Source organism: Bufo bufo, chromosome 10 (assembly GCF_905171765.1).
Source record: "Bufo bufo chromosome 10, aBufBuf1.1, whole genome shotgun sequence".
NCBI lineage: Eukaryota > Metazoa > Chordata > Amphibia > Anura > Bufonidae > Bufo > Bufo bufo.
In genome coordinates, this window is record NC_053398.1 from 3757176 (window position 1) to 3769799 (window position 12624).

Here is a 12624-nt window from a genome sequence, read left to right on the forward strand (position 1 = left end):
TGGGGGGATACACAGCTGCAGCCATAATGGGGGGATACACAGCTGCAGCCATAATGGGGACACACAGGTGCAGCCATAATGGGGAGACACAGCTGAAGCCATAATGGGGGGACACAGCTGCAGCCATAATGGGGACACACAGCTGCAGCCATAATAGGGGTACACACAGCTGCAGCCATAATGGGGGGACACAGCTGAAGCCATAATGGGGGGATACACAGCTGCAGCCATAATGGGGGGATACACAGCTGCAGCCATAATAGGGAGACATAGCTGCAGCCATAATGGGGGACACACAGCTGCAGCCATAATAGGGAGACACAGCTGCAGCCATAATGGGGACACACAGCTGCAGCCATAATGGGGACACACACAGCTGCAGCCATAATGGGGACACACAGTTGCAGCCATAATGGGGGGACACACAGCTGCAGCCATAATAGGGGTACACACAGCTGCAGCCATAATGGGGGGACACAGCTGAAGCCATAATGGGGGGATACACAGCTGCAGCCATAATGGGGGGATACACAGCTGCAGCCATAATGGGGGGATACACAGCTGCAGCCATAATAGGGAGACATAGCTGCAGCCATAATGGGGACACACAGCTGCAGCCATAATAGGGAGACACAGCTGCAGCCATAATGGGGACACACAGCTGCAGCCATAATGGGGACACACAGCTGCAGCCATAATGGGGGGACACAGCTGCAGCCATAATGGGGACACACAGCTGTAGCTATAATGGGGGACACAGCTGCAGCCATAATGGGGACACACAGTTGCAGCCATAATGGGGGGACACAGCTGCAGCCATAATAGGGGACACACAGCTGTAGCTATAATGGGGGACACAGCTGCAGCCATAATGGGGGGACACAGTTGCAGCCATAATGGGGACACACAGCTGCAGCCATAATAGGGGACACACAGCTGCAGCCATAATGGGGGGACACAGTTGCAGCCATAATGGGGGGACACACAGCTGCAGCCATAATGGGGACACACAGCTGCAGCCATAATAGGGAGACACAGCTGCAGCCATAATGGGGACACACAGCTGCAGCCATAATGGGGACACACACAGCTGCAGCCATAATGGGGACACACAGCTGTAGCTATAATGGGGGACACAGCTGCAGCCATAATGGGGACACACAGCTGTAGCTATAATGGGGGACACAGCTGCAGCCATAATGGGGACACACAGTTGCAGCCATAATGGGGGGACACAGCTGCAGCCATAATAGGGGACACACAGCTGTAGCTATAATGGGGGACACAGCTGCAGCCATAATGGGGGGACACAGTTGCAGCCATAATGGGGACACACAGCTGCAGCCATAATAGGGGACACACAGCTGCAGCCATAATGGGGGGACACAGTTGCAGCCATAATGGGGGGACACAGCTGCAGCCATAATGGGGGGACACAGTTGCAGCCATAATGGGGACACACAGCTGCAGCCATAATGGGGGGACACAGCTGAAGCCATAATAGGGACACACAGCTGAAGCCATAATGGGGGGACACACAGGTGCAGCCATAATGGGGGGATACACAGCTGCAGCCATAATAGGGAGACATAGCTGCAGCCATAATGGGGACACACAGCTGCAGCCATAATGGGGACACACACAGCTGCAGCCATAATAGGGAGACATAGCTGCAGCCATAATGGGGACACACAGCTGCAGCCATAATGGGGACACACACAGCTGCAGCCATAATGGGGACACACAGCTGCAGCCATAATAGGGGACACACAGCTGTAGCTATAATGGGGGACACAGCTGCAGCCATAATGGGGACACACAGTTGCAGCCATAATGGGGGGACACAGCTGCAGCCATAATAGGGGACACACAGCTGTAGCTATAATGGGGGACACAGCTGCAGCCATAATGGGGACACACAGCTGCAGCCATAATGGGGACACACAGTTGCAGCCATAATGGGGACACACAGCTGCAGCCATAATGGGGGGACACAGCTGAAGCCATAATAGGGACACACAGCTGAAGCCATAATGGGGGGACACACAGGTGCAGCTATAATGGGGGGACACACAGGTGCAGCTATAATGGGGACACACAGCTGCAGCCATAATAGGGACACACAGCTGCAGCCATAATGGGGGGACACAGCTGCAGCCATAATAGGGGGACACAGCTGCAGCCATAATGGGGGGACACACAGGTGCAGCTATAATGGGGGGACACAGCTGCAGCCATAATAGGGGGACACAGCTGCAGCCCACCATTCCACGGTACAAAATTTACATCACCCATCACAGAGTGAACATAATACGGACCCCAAAATGCTGCTGTGTAAAATGACTTCATTCACACCAGCAGATTGTGTCCCTAAGGCCTGAGGCACATGACCGCGCCGTGTTCTTTAGTCCCCAAATTACGGAATGGAATGGGCCGTCCATAAATAGAAATGCCTATTCTTGTCCATAAAACGGACAAGAATAGGACATGTTCTATTTTTTTTGGGGGGGGGGGGGGGCCGTGGAATGTCGGAGCCCCAGCGATCCTGAGAATGAAGGTGTTCCGTTTTCCTTGCCCAGGGAGTGGCGGGGGCCGCAATCGCTAAATCCCTGCTGCATCTCTTCATCCACAGGAGCAGTGGGGGTCTCAGAAGTTAGAAGCCCACCGATAAGAACATGGGAAGATCTGTTTAAAGAACAAAATAAAAAAAACATTGGTAAAATGAAGTGTATCCGATGTCAGTCTTTGCTGGTGTGAATGAGACCTTGGCGCCAGATGAACGGCCATGACGCTTCTTTCTCGGCCCACGATTTACAGGCGTTCCTTATCTGCCTTCAGACTTGTTTACTCGGCTGCACCTTAATATTTCCTGCATGAAGGGAGGAGCGCAGCCTGGATACCAGGACGGGCAGCACGAAATCCGTGCCGCAAATAGGACGCCAGAACGTTTCCAGTTCTCCATCATAACTCGTACTTTCTATCGTACAGTGGACAACACTGACAGAACCGGTTCCAGCAGATTTTTATTTTTTTTGCAAGGGGGGGGGGGGGGTCATTGTTCTTTTTGGCAGCAAAGTGACAACGTGAATAGGATTATTATGTAATATTGCCAATGTCGCCCTCTGCCCATAGTATACACTGACCTCGCTGGGAATCACAGGTATCATTAATCCATCAGCGCCGATCTCAGACCGTTTAATGGACTGAATTTATGTTTACTTGAAGGTCCACTTACCTGCTTCCCAGAACTACACTGCCGAAATGGCCGGTGACGGAGGGTCCTGGCCGACAGACAGAGGAACTAGAGCATGAGCTAATTGAATGGAGGCCCCTGATGGACCAGGCCCTCCATCAGCACCAGGAGGCAGGTAAGTGGACCTGTAAACAACTGCACATCAGCATCAATGGTTTAGTAATGCCGGTTACTGGCATGTTCTCCGACTGTGAAACTCGCTGCGACTTTGACCCCGACCAGTGACGAAAGGGAGGTAGTAAAGTTAAACCTCATCAGATTGGTGGCCGAGCTAGCGCCTCTCTAAGGGGGATTTCCGCGACTTTATGCTGATGACTATCTTCTGAACGCGGAGGCCGCCACTGACCTTCAGTGCACGGGATGTGTCTGGGAGGGGATCCATGCGCAGGTTGGAAAGCCCGTTTGGATATGTTGGGGTTCGGTTATGGAGTTATTTTATTTATTTATTTTGGTTCTTTGTGCTTATGCGCATTAACCTCTTCCTGACTGCCATGATACATGTATGGCGGAAGTCGGGCCTTTAAAGATGGTGCCCACTCATGAGCGCCATAGCTGCCCAGTTTCAGCCATTTTAACCACCTCCGGACCGCCTAACGCAGGATCGCGTTCCGGAGGTGGCAGCGCTGCGCACAGTCACGCATATATGCGTCATCTCGCGAGACGCGAGACTTCCTGTGAACGCGCGCACACAGGCGCGCGCGCTCACAGGAACGGAAGGTAAGAGAGTTGATCTCCAGCCTGCCAGCGGCGATCGTTCGCTGGCAGGCTGGAGATGTGTTTTTTTTAACCCCTAACAGGTATATTAGACGCTGTTTTGATAACAGCGTCTAATATACCTGCTACCTGGTCCTCTGGTGGTCCCCTTTGTTTGGATCGACCACCAGAGGACACAGGTAGCTCAGTAAAGTCCCACCAAGCACCACTACACTACACTACACCCCCCCCCCGTCACTTATTAACCCCTTATTAGCCCCTGATCACCCCTGATCACCCCATATAGACTCCCTGATCACCCCCCTGTCATTGATTACCCCCCTGTCATTGATCAACCCCCTGTAAAGCTCCATTCAGACGTCCGCATGATTTTTACGGATCCACTGATAGATGGATCGGATCCGCAAAACGCATCCGGACGTCTGAATGAAGCCTTACAGGGGCATGATCAATGACTGTGGTGATCACCCCATATAGACTCCCTGATCACCCCCCTGTCATTGATTACCCCCCTGTCATTGATTACCCCCCTGTAAAGCTCCATTCAGACGTCCGCATGATTTTTACGGATCCACTGATAGATGGATCGGATCCGCAAAACGCATCCGGACGTCTGAATGAAGCCTTACAGGGGCATGATCAATGACTGTGGTGATCACCCCATATAGACTCCCTGATCACCCCCCTGTAAAGCTCCATTCAGATGTCCGCATGATTTTTACGGATGCACTGATACATGGATCGGATCCGCAAAACGCATCCGGTCGTCTGAATGAAGTCTTACAGGGGCATGATCAATGACTGTGGTGATCACCCCCCTGTCATTGATTACCCCCCTGTAAAGCTCCATTCAGATGTCCGCATGATTTTTACGGATGCACTGATAGATGGATCGGATCCGCAAAACGCATCCGGACGTCTGAATGAAGCCTTACAGGGGCATGATCAATGACTGTGGTGATCACCCCATATAGACTCCCTGATCACCCCCCTGTCATTGATTACCCCCCTGTCAAGCTCCATTCAGACGTCCGCATGATTTTTACGGATGCACTGATAGATGGATCGGATCCGCAAAACGCATCCGGACGTCTGAATGAAGCCTTACAGGGGCATGATCAATGACTGTGGTGATCACCCCATATAGACTCCCTGATCACCCCCCTGTCATTGATTACCCCCCTGTCATTGATTACCCCCCTGTAAAGCTCCATTCAGACGTCCGCATGATTTTTACGGATGCACTGATAGATGGATCGGATCCGCAAAACGCATCCGGACGTCTGAATGAAGCCTTACAGGGGCGTGATCAATGACTGTGGTGATCACCCCATATAGACTCCCTGATCACCCCCCTGTCATTGATTACCCCCCTGTCAAGCTCCATTCAGACGTCCGCATGATTTTTACGGATGCACTGATAGATGGATCGGATCCGCAAAACGCATCCGGACGTCTGAATGAAGCCTTACAGGGGCGTGATCAATGACTGTGGTGATCACCCCATATAGACTCCCTGATCACCCCCCTGTCATTGATTACCCCCCTGTAAAGCTCCATTCAGACGTCCGCATGATTTTTACGGATGCACTGATAGATGGATCGGATCCGCAAAACGCATCCGGACGTTTGAATGAAGCCTTACAGGGGCATGATCAATGACTGTGGTTATCACCCCATATAGACTCCCTGATCACCCCCCTGTCATTGATTACCCCCCTGTCATTGATTACCCCCCTGTAAAGCTCCATTCAGATGTCCGCATGATTTTTACGGATGCACTGATAGATGGATCGGATCCGCAAAACGCATCCGGACGTCTGAATGAAGCCTTACACGGGCGTGATCAATGACTGTGGTTATCACCCCATATAGACTCCCTGATTACCCCCCTGTCATTGATTACCCCCCTGTAAAGCTCCATTCAGATGTCCGCATGATTTTTACGGATGCACTGATAGATGGATCGGATCCGCAAAACGCATCCGGACGTCTGAATGAAGCCTTACACGGGCGTGATCAATGACTGTGGTTATCACCCCATATAGACTCCCTGATCACCCCCCTGTCATTGATCACCCCCCTGTCATTGATCAACCCCCCTGTCATTGATCAACCCCCTGTCATTGATCAACCCCCTGTCATTGATCACCCCTCTGTAAGGCTCCATTCAGATATTTTTTTGGCCCAAGTTAGCGGAATTTTTTTTTTTTTTTCTTACAAAGTCTCATATTCCACTAACTTGTGTCAAAAAATAAAATCTCACATGAACTCACCATACCCCTCACGGAATCCAAATGCGTAAAATTTTTTAGACATTTATATTCCAGACTTCTTCTCACGCTTTAGGGCCCCTAGAATGCCAGGGCAGTATAAATACCCCACATGTGACCCCATTTCGGAAAGAAGACACCCCCAGGTATTCCGTGAGGGGCATATTGAGTCCATGAAAGATTGAAATTTTTGTCCCAAGTTAGCGGAACGGGAGACTTTGTGAGAAAAAAATAAAAAATATCAATTTCCGCTAACTTGTGCCAAAAAAAAAAAATTTCTATGAACTCGCCATGCCCCTCATTGAATACCTTGGGGTGTCTTCTTTCCAAAATGGGGTCACATGTGGGGTATTTATACTGCCCTGGCATTCTAGGGGCCCCAAAGCGTGAGAAGAAGTCTGGTATCCAAATGTCTAAAAATGCCCTCCTAAAAGGAATTTGGGCACCTTTGCGCATCTAGGCTGCAAAAAAGTGTCACACATCTGGTATCGCCGTACTCAGGAGAAGTTGGGGAATGTGTTTTGGGGTGTCATTTTACATATACCCATGCTGGGTGAGAGAAATATCTTGGTCAAATGCCAACTTTGTATAAAAAAATGGGAAAAGTTGTCTTTTGCCAAGATATTTCTCTCACCCAGCAAGGGTATATGTAAAATGACACCCCAAAACACATTCCCCAACTTCTCCTGAATACGGCGATACCACATGTGTGACACTTTTTTGCAGCCTAGGTGGGCAAAGGGGCCCATATTCCAAAAAGCACCTTTAGGATTTCACAGGTCATTTACCTACTTACCACACATTAGGGCCCCTGGAAAATGCCAGGGCAGTATAACTACCCCACAAGTGACCCCATTTTGGAAAGAAGACACCCCAAGGTATTCCGTGAGGGGCATGGCGAGTTCCTAGAATTTTTTATTTTTTGTCACAAGTTAGTGGAAAATGCTTATTTTTTTTATTTTTTATTTTTTTTCATACAAAGTCTCATATTCCACTAACTTGTGACAAAAAATAAAAACTTCCATGAACTCACTATGCCCATCAGCGAATACCTTGGGGTCTCTTCTTTCCAAAATGGGGTCACTTGTGGGGTAGTTATACTGCCCTGGCATTCTAGGGGCCCAAATGTGTGGTAAGGAGTTTGAAATCAAATTCTGTAAAAAATGACCTGTGAAATCCGAAAGGTGCTCTTTTGAATATGGGCCCCTTTGCCCACCTAGGCTGCAAAAAAGTGTCACACATCTGGTATCTCCGTAATCGGGAGAAGTTGGGGAATGTGTTTTGGGGTGTCATTTTACATATACCCATGCTGGGTGAGAGAAATATCTTGGCAAAAGACAACTTTTCCCATTTTTTTATACAAAGTTGGCATTTGACCAAGATATTTATCTCACCCAGCATGGGTATATGTAAAAAGACACCCCAAAACACATTCCTCAACTTCTCCTGAATACAGAGATACCAGATGTGTGACACTTTTTTGCAGCCTAGGTGGGCAAAGGGGCCCATATTCCAAAGAGCACCTTTCGGATTTCACAGGTCATTTTTTACTGAATTTGATTTCAAACTCCTTACCACACATTTGGGCCCCTAGAATGCCAGGGCAGTATAACTACCCCACAAGTGACCCCATTTTGGAAAGAAGAGACCCCAAGGTATTCGCTGATGGGCATAGTGAGTTCATGGAAGTTTTTATTTTTTGTCACAAGTTTGTGGAATATGAGACTTTGTATGAAAAAAAAAAAAAAAAAAAATCATAATTTTCCACTAACTTGTGACAAAAAATAAAAAATTCTAGGAACTCGCCATGCCCCTCACGGAATACCTTGGGGTGTCTTCTTTCCAAAATGGGGTCACTTGTGGGGTAGTTATACTGCCCTGGTATTCTAGGGGCCCAAATGTGTGGTAAGGAGTTTGAAATCAAATTCAGTAAAAAATGACCTGTGAAATCCGAAAGGTTCTCTTTGGAATATGGGCCCCTTTGCCCACCTAGGCTGCAAAAAAGTGTCACACATCTGGTATCCCCGTACTCAGGAGAAGTTGAGGAATGTGTTTTGGGGTGTCATTTTACATATACCCATGCTGGGTGAGATAAATATCTTGGTCAAATGACAACTTTGTATAAAAAAATGGGAAAAGTTGTCTTTTGCCAAGATATTTCTCTCACCCAGCATGGGTATATATAAAATGACACCCCAAAACACATTCCCCACCTTCTCCTGAGTACGGAGATACCAGATGTGTGACACTTTTTTGCAGCCTAGGTGGGCAAAGGGGCCCATATTCCAAAGAGCACCTTTCGGATTTCACAGGTCATTTTTTACAGAATTTGATTTCAAACTCCTTACCACACATTTGGGCCCCTAGAATGCCAGGGCAGTATAACTACCCCACAAGTGACCCCATTTTGGAAAGAAGAGACCCCAAGGTATTCGCTGATGGGCATAGTGAGTTCATAGAACTTTTTATTTTTTGTCACAAGTTAGTGGAATATGAGACTTTGTAAGAAAAAATAAAATAAAAATAAAAATCATCATTTTCCGCTAACTTGTGACAAAAAATAAAAAGTTCTATGAACTCACTATGCCCATCAGCGAATACCTTAGGGTGTCTACTTTCAGAAATGGGGTCATTTATGGGGTGTTTGTACTGTCTGGGCATTGTAGAACCTCAGGAAACATGACAGGTGCTCAGAAAGTCAGAGCTGCTTCAAAAAGCGGAAATTCAAGTTTTTGTACCATAGTTTGTAAACGCTATAACTTTTACCCAAACCATTTTTTTTTTACCCAAACATTTTTTTTTTATCAAAGACATGTAGAACTATAAATTTAGAGCAAAATTTATATATGGATGTCGTTTTTTTTGCAAAATTTTACAACTGAAAGTGAAAAATGTCATTTTTTTGCAAAAAAATCGTTAAATTTCGATTAATAACAAAAAAAGTAAAAATGTCAGCAGCAATGAAATACCACCAAATGAAAGCTCTATTAGTGAGAAGAAAAGGAGGTAAAATTCATTTGGGTGGTAAGTTGCATGACCGAGCAATAAACGGTGAAAGTAGTGTAGGTCAGAAGTGTAAAAAGTGGCCTGGTCTTTCAGGGTGTTTAAGCACTGGGGGCTGAGGTGGTTAACTGGGTTTTTTTTAAAAAGCGTTTTGCTTTTAACCAGGTTTGATCGATAAATCTCCAAACAACATCTCATTGTATTGTACAGTGACAATAAAGGCATCTTATCTTGCATACACAAAAGACCCATTTCTCTAAAATATTCACAAATCCGTCTAGATCTGTGTTACTGAGCACTTCTCCTTTGCCGAGATAATCCATCCCACCTCACAGGTGTGGCAGATCAAGGTGCTGATTAGACGGCATGAGTATTGCACAGGTGTGCCTTAGACTGCCCACAATAAAAGGCCACTCTGAAATGTGCACAGTTTTGCCTTACTTGGGGGAGGGGGAAACCAGTCAGTATCTGGTGTGGCCACCATTTGCCTCACGGAGTGGAGCCCATCTCCGTGGCATAGAGTTGATCAGGTTGCTGATTGCGGACTGTGGAATGTTGGTCCACTCCTCTTCAATAGTTGTGCGAAGTTGCAGAATATCGGCAGGAACTGGAACGCGCTGTCGTATACGCCGATCTAGAGCGTCCCAAACATGCTCAATGGGTGACATGTCCGGTGAGTATGCTGCCAGGTAAGAACTGGGATGTTTTCAGCTTCCAGGAATGGTGTCCAGATCCCTGCAATATGGGGCCGTGCATTATCATGCTGCAACATGAGGTGATGGTCGTGGATGAACGGCACAACAACGGGCCTCAGCATCTCCTCACGAGATCTCTGTGCATTCAGAATGCCATCCATAAAGTGCACCTGTGTTTGTTGTCCATAACATACGCCTGCCCATACCATAACCCCACGCCATCCACAACGTTGACGTCAGCACACCGCTCGCCCACACGACGCCACACACGCTGTCTGCCATCTGCCCTGAACAGTGAAAACCGGGACTCATCCGTGAACAGAACGCCTCTCCAACGTGCCAGACGCCATCGAATGTGAGCATTTGCCCACTCAAGTCGGTTACGACGACGAACTGCAGTCAGGTCCAGACCCCGATGAGGACGAGCGTGCAGAGGAGCTTCCCTGAGACAGTTTCTGACAGTTTGTGCAGAAATTCTTTGGTTATGCAAAATGATTGTTGCTGCGGCTGTCGGGGTGGCTGGTCTCAGACGATCATGGAGGTGGACATGCTGGATGTGGAGGTCCTGGGCTGGTGTGGCTACACGTGGTCTGCGGTTGTGAGGCCGGTTGGATGTACTGCCAAATTATCTGAAACGCCTCTGGAGACGGCTCATGGTAGAGAAATGAACATTCATTGCACGGGCAACAGCTCTGGTAGACATTCCTGCAGTCAGCATGCCAATTGCGACATCTGTGGCATTGTGCTGTGTGATCAAACTGCACATTTCAGAGTGGCCTTTTATTGTGGGCAGTCTAAGGCACACCTGTGCAATATTCATGCTGTCTAATCAGCATCTTGATCTGCCACACCTGTGAGGTGGGATGGATTATCTCGGCAGAGGAGAAGCGCTCACTAACACAGATCTAGACAGATTTGTGAACAGTATCTGAGAGCAATGGGTCTTCTGTGTCTGTAGAAAATGTTTCAGATCTTTGAGTTCAGCTCATGGAAAGTGGGAGCAAAACCGAAAGTGCTGCGTTTATATTTTTGTTCAGCGTATCTGCCAAACAACTATTTTCACAAACAAAAGACGTTGCGAGATGTCCTGGATCTATAAACTGAATAGTCTCAACCCCTACGGTCTTAATGAAGCATTTGAGATCAATCTCTGAATCCCTTCAAGGATAATATCTTACTAATTAAGCCCGTATTGCTTTTCTTTTTCTTTTATTATGGGAAACGCCCCCGCCCTTTTACGTTTAATGCTTTATTACATGCATCTCTTTGCAATGAATTCAGAACGTAAGGCTATTACATAAGGCTATTATGATTTACCAGAATCTGCCCTTATTGCTATAACAAATAATTCATTTTATTCATTTATTTATTACTGTTTTTTTAGGTCACCTTTCAGCTTCCTGTATTTTCAGTATGCATTTTATCGAGCTAATAAATATTGCACCTTATCAGCGTAGTCTAATTATGTCTAAACATACCGAACCATATATAAGGGATCCTCTATACATGTCCCGTTCGGGAATCTCTTCTTATTCCTACAATGACTCAGGTTGGTTTCCCTACCTGACGCTACAGCGTCTAACACCATGACAACAAGTCAGGTGATCGCAACTACAGCGATCACGTGACTCGCCCGGCAAGGAGCGCGTCGGGGCCCAAGCATTTGTATATCCTCCCCATGACCACTAGAGTTTTCCCTCTTATGTACCCCATTTTTAGGCATTTTTATCAATAAAAGATGGATGTAGGTATTATGTTCTTGTATTTATGGGATTTTATAAATTAGTTTGTCACAAATTATGCAAATATTGGAACTCCTTGAGGACGTTTCCTTCCCCCTAGGGCCGTCCACAGGTGCGTTTTTCTGGTGTTTTTTTGGGTATAAATATATGTAAGATTGAATACATTCATATGCTGCTTCTTAACCTGATGAAGGGGGCTCAAGTACCCCCGAAACGCATTGTTTTACTTGCTTCATCTAATGAGCAATTCCAATTAAAGAAGAAATATTTATCATATCTACATCTGTCCTGACCGGTGATTTTGCGCCTAAAAGTGCGGTCCTACCATATTGCTATTTTGGAGAGACTGGGCTTCTTCTCCTGAAGAATCGGACGCTTTGGCTGCACACCCGACAACTGGACAATTGTACCTAATAAGTCTACAATAGTGTTGTGCCTATGCCTACCACAACCACCTAAGGCGAGCCTCCGTTTTTCGTTCTATCCACCAGTATATTCATCTGGAACGTACTCCCCTATGGTGCGCTTTCTTGTATATGTCTTTACGCCTAATTATATAAGTTCCAATGATATTAAGGCACAGTTCCAAGGCGATTCCAGTGCAGTCTCTTCCCGAAAGCTGTATATAGTCAAACGGCAATGACGATAACGAGTAGTAGTCCCTGAAGATTCTTCTAAACACTGTGCAACCTTTCCAAGATGATCACTGACATGAAAAACTCTCAAAAATGTGGTCAGCATCCCAGAGACTACAAACCATCCACATGCAAAAAGTCTCACAATCAGCTCTGCAGTTCCTGGACTGACGGATGCAAATCGTCAGAATCAGACAAGTCGTTGTCATAAACAGTAAATACCTTGCTAGCACGTACGGCTTTCTGATCCAGGACAGTTTAGGAATATCTTCTCCAGTTTTATCTCAGGCATTGTTCAGAAATGATGTT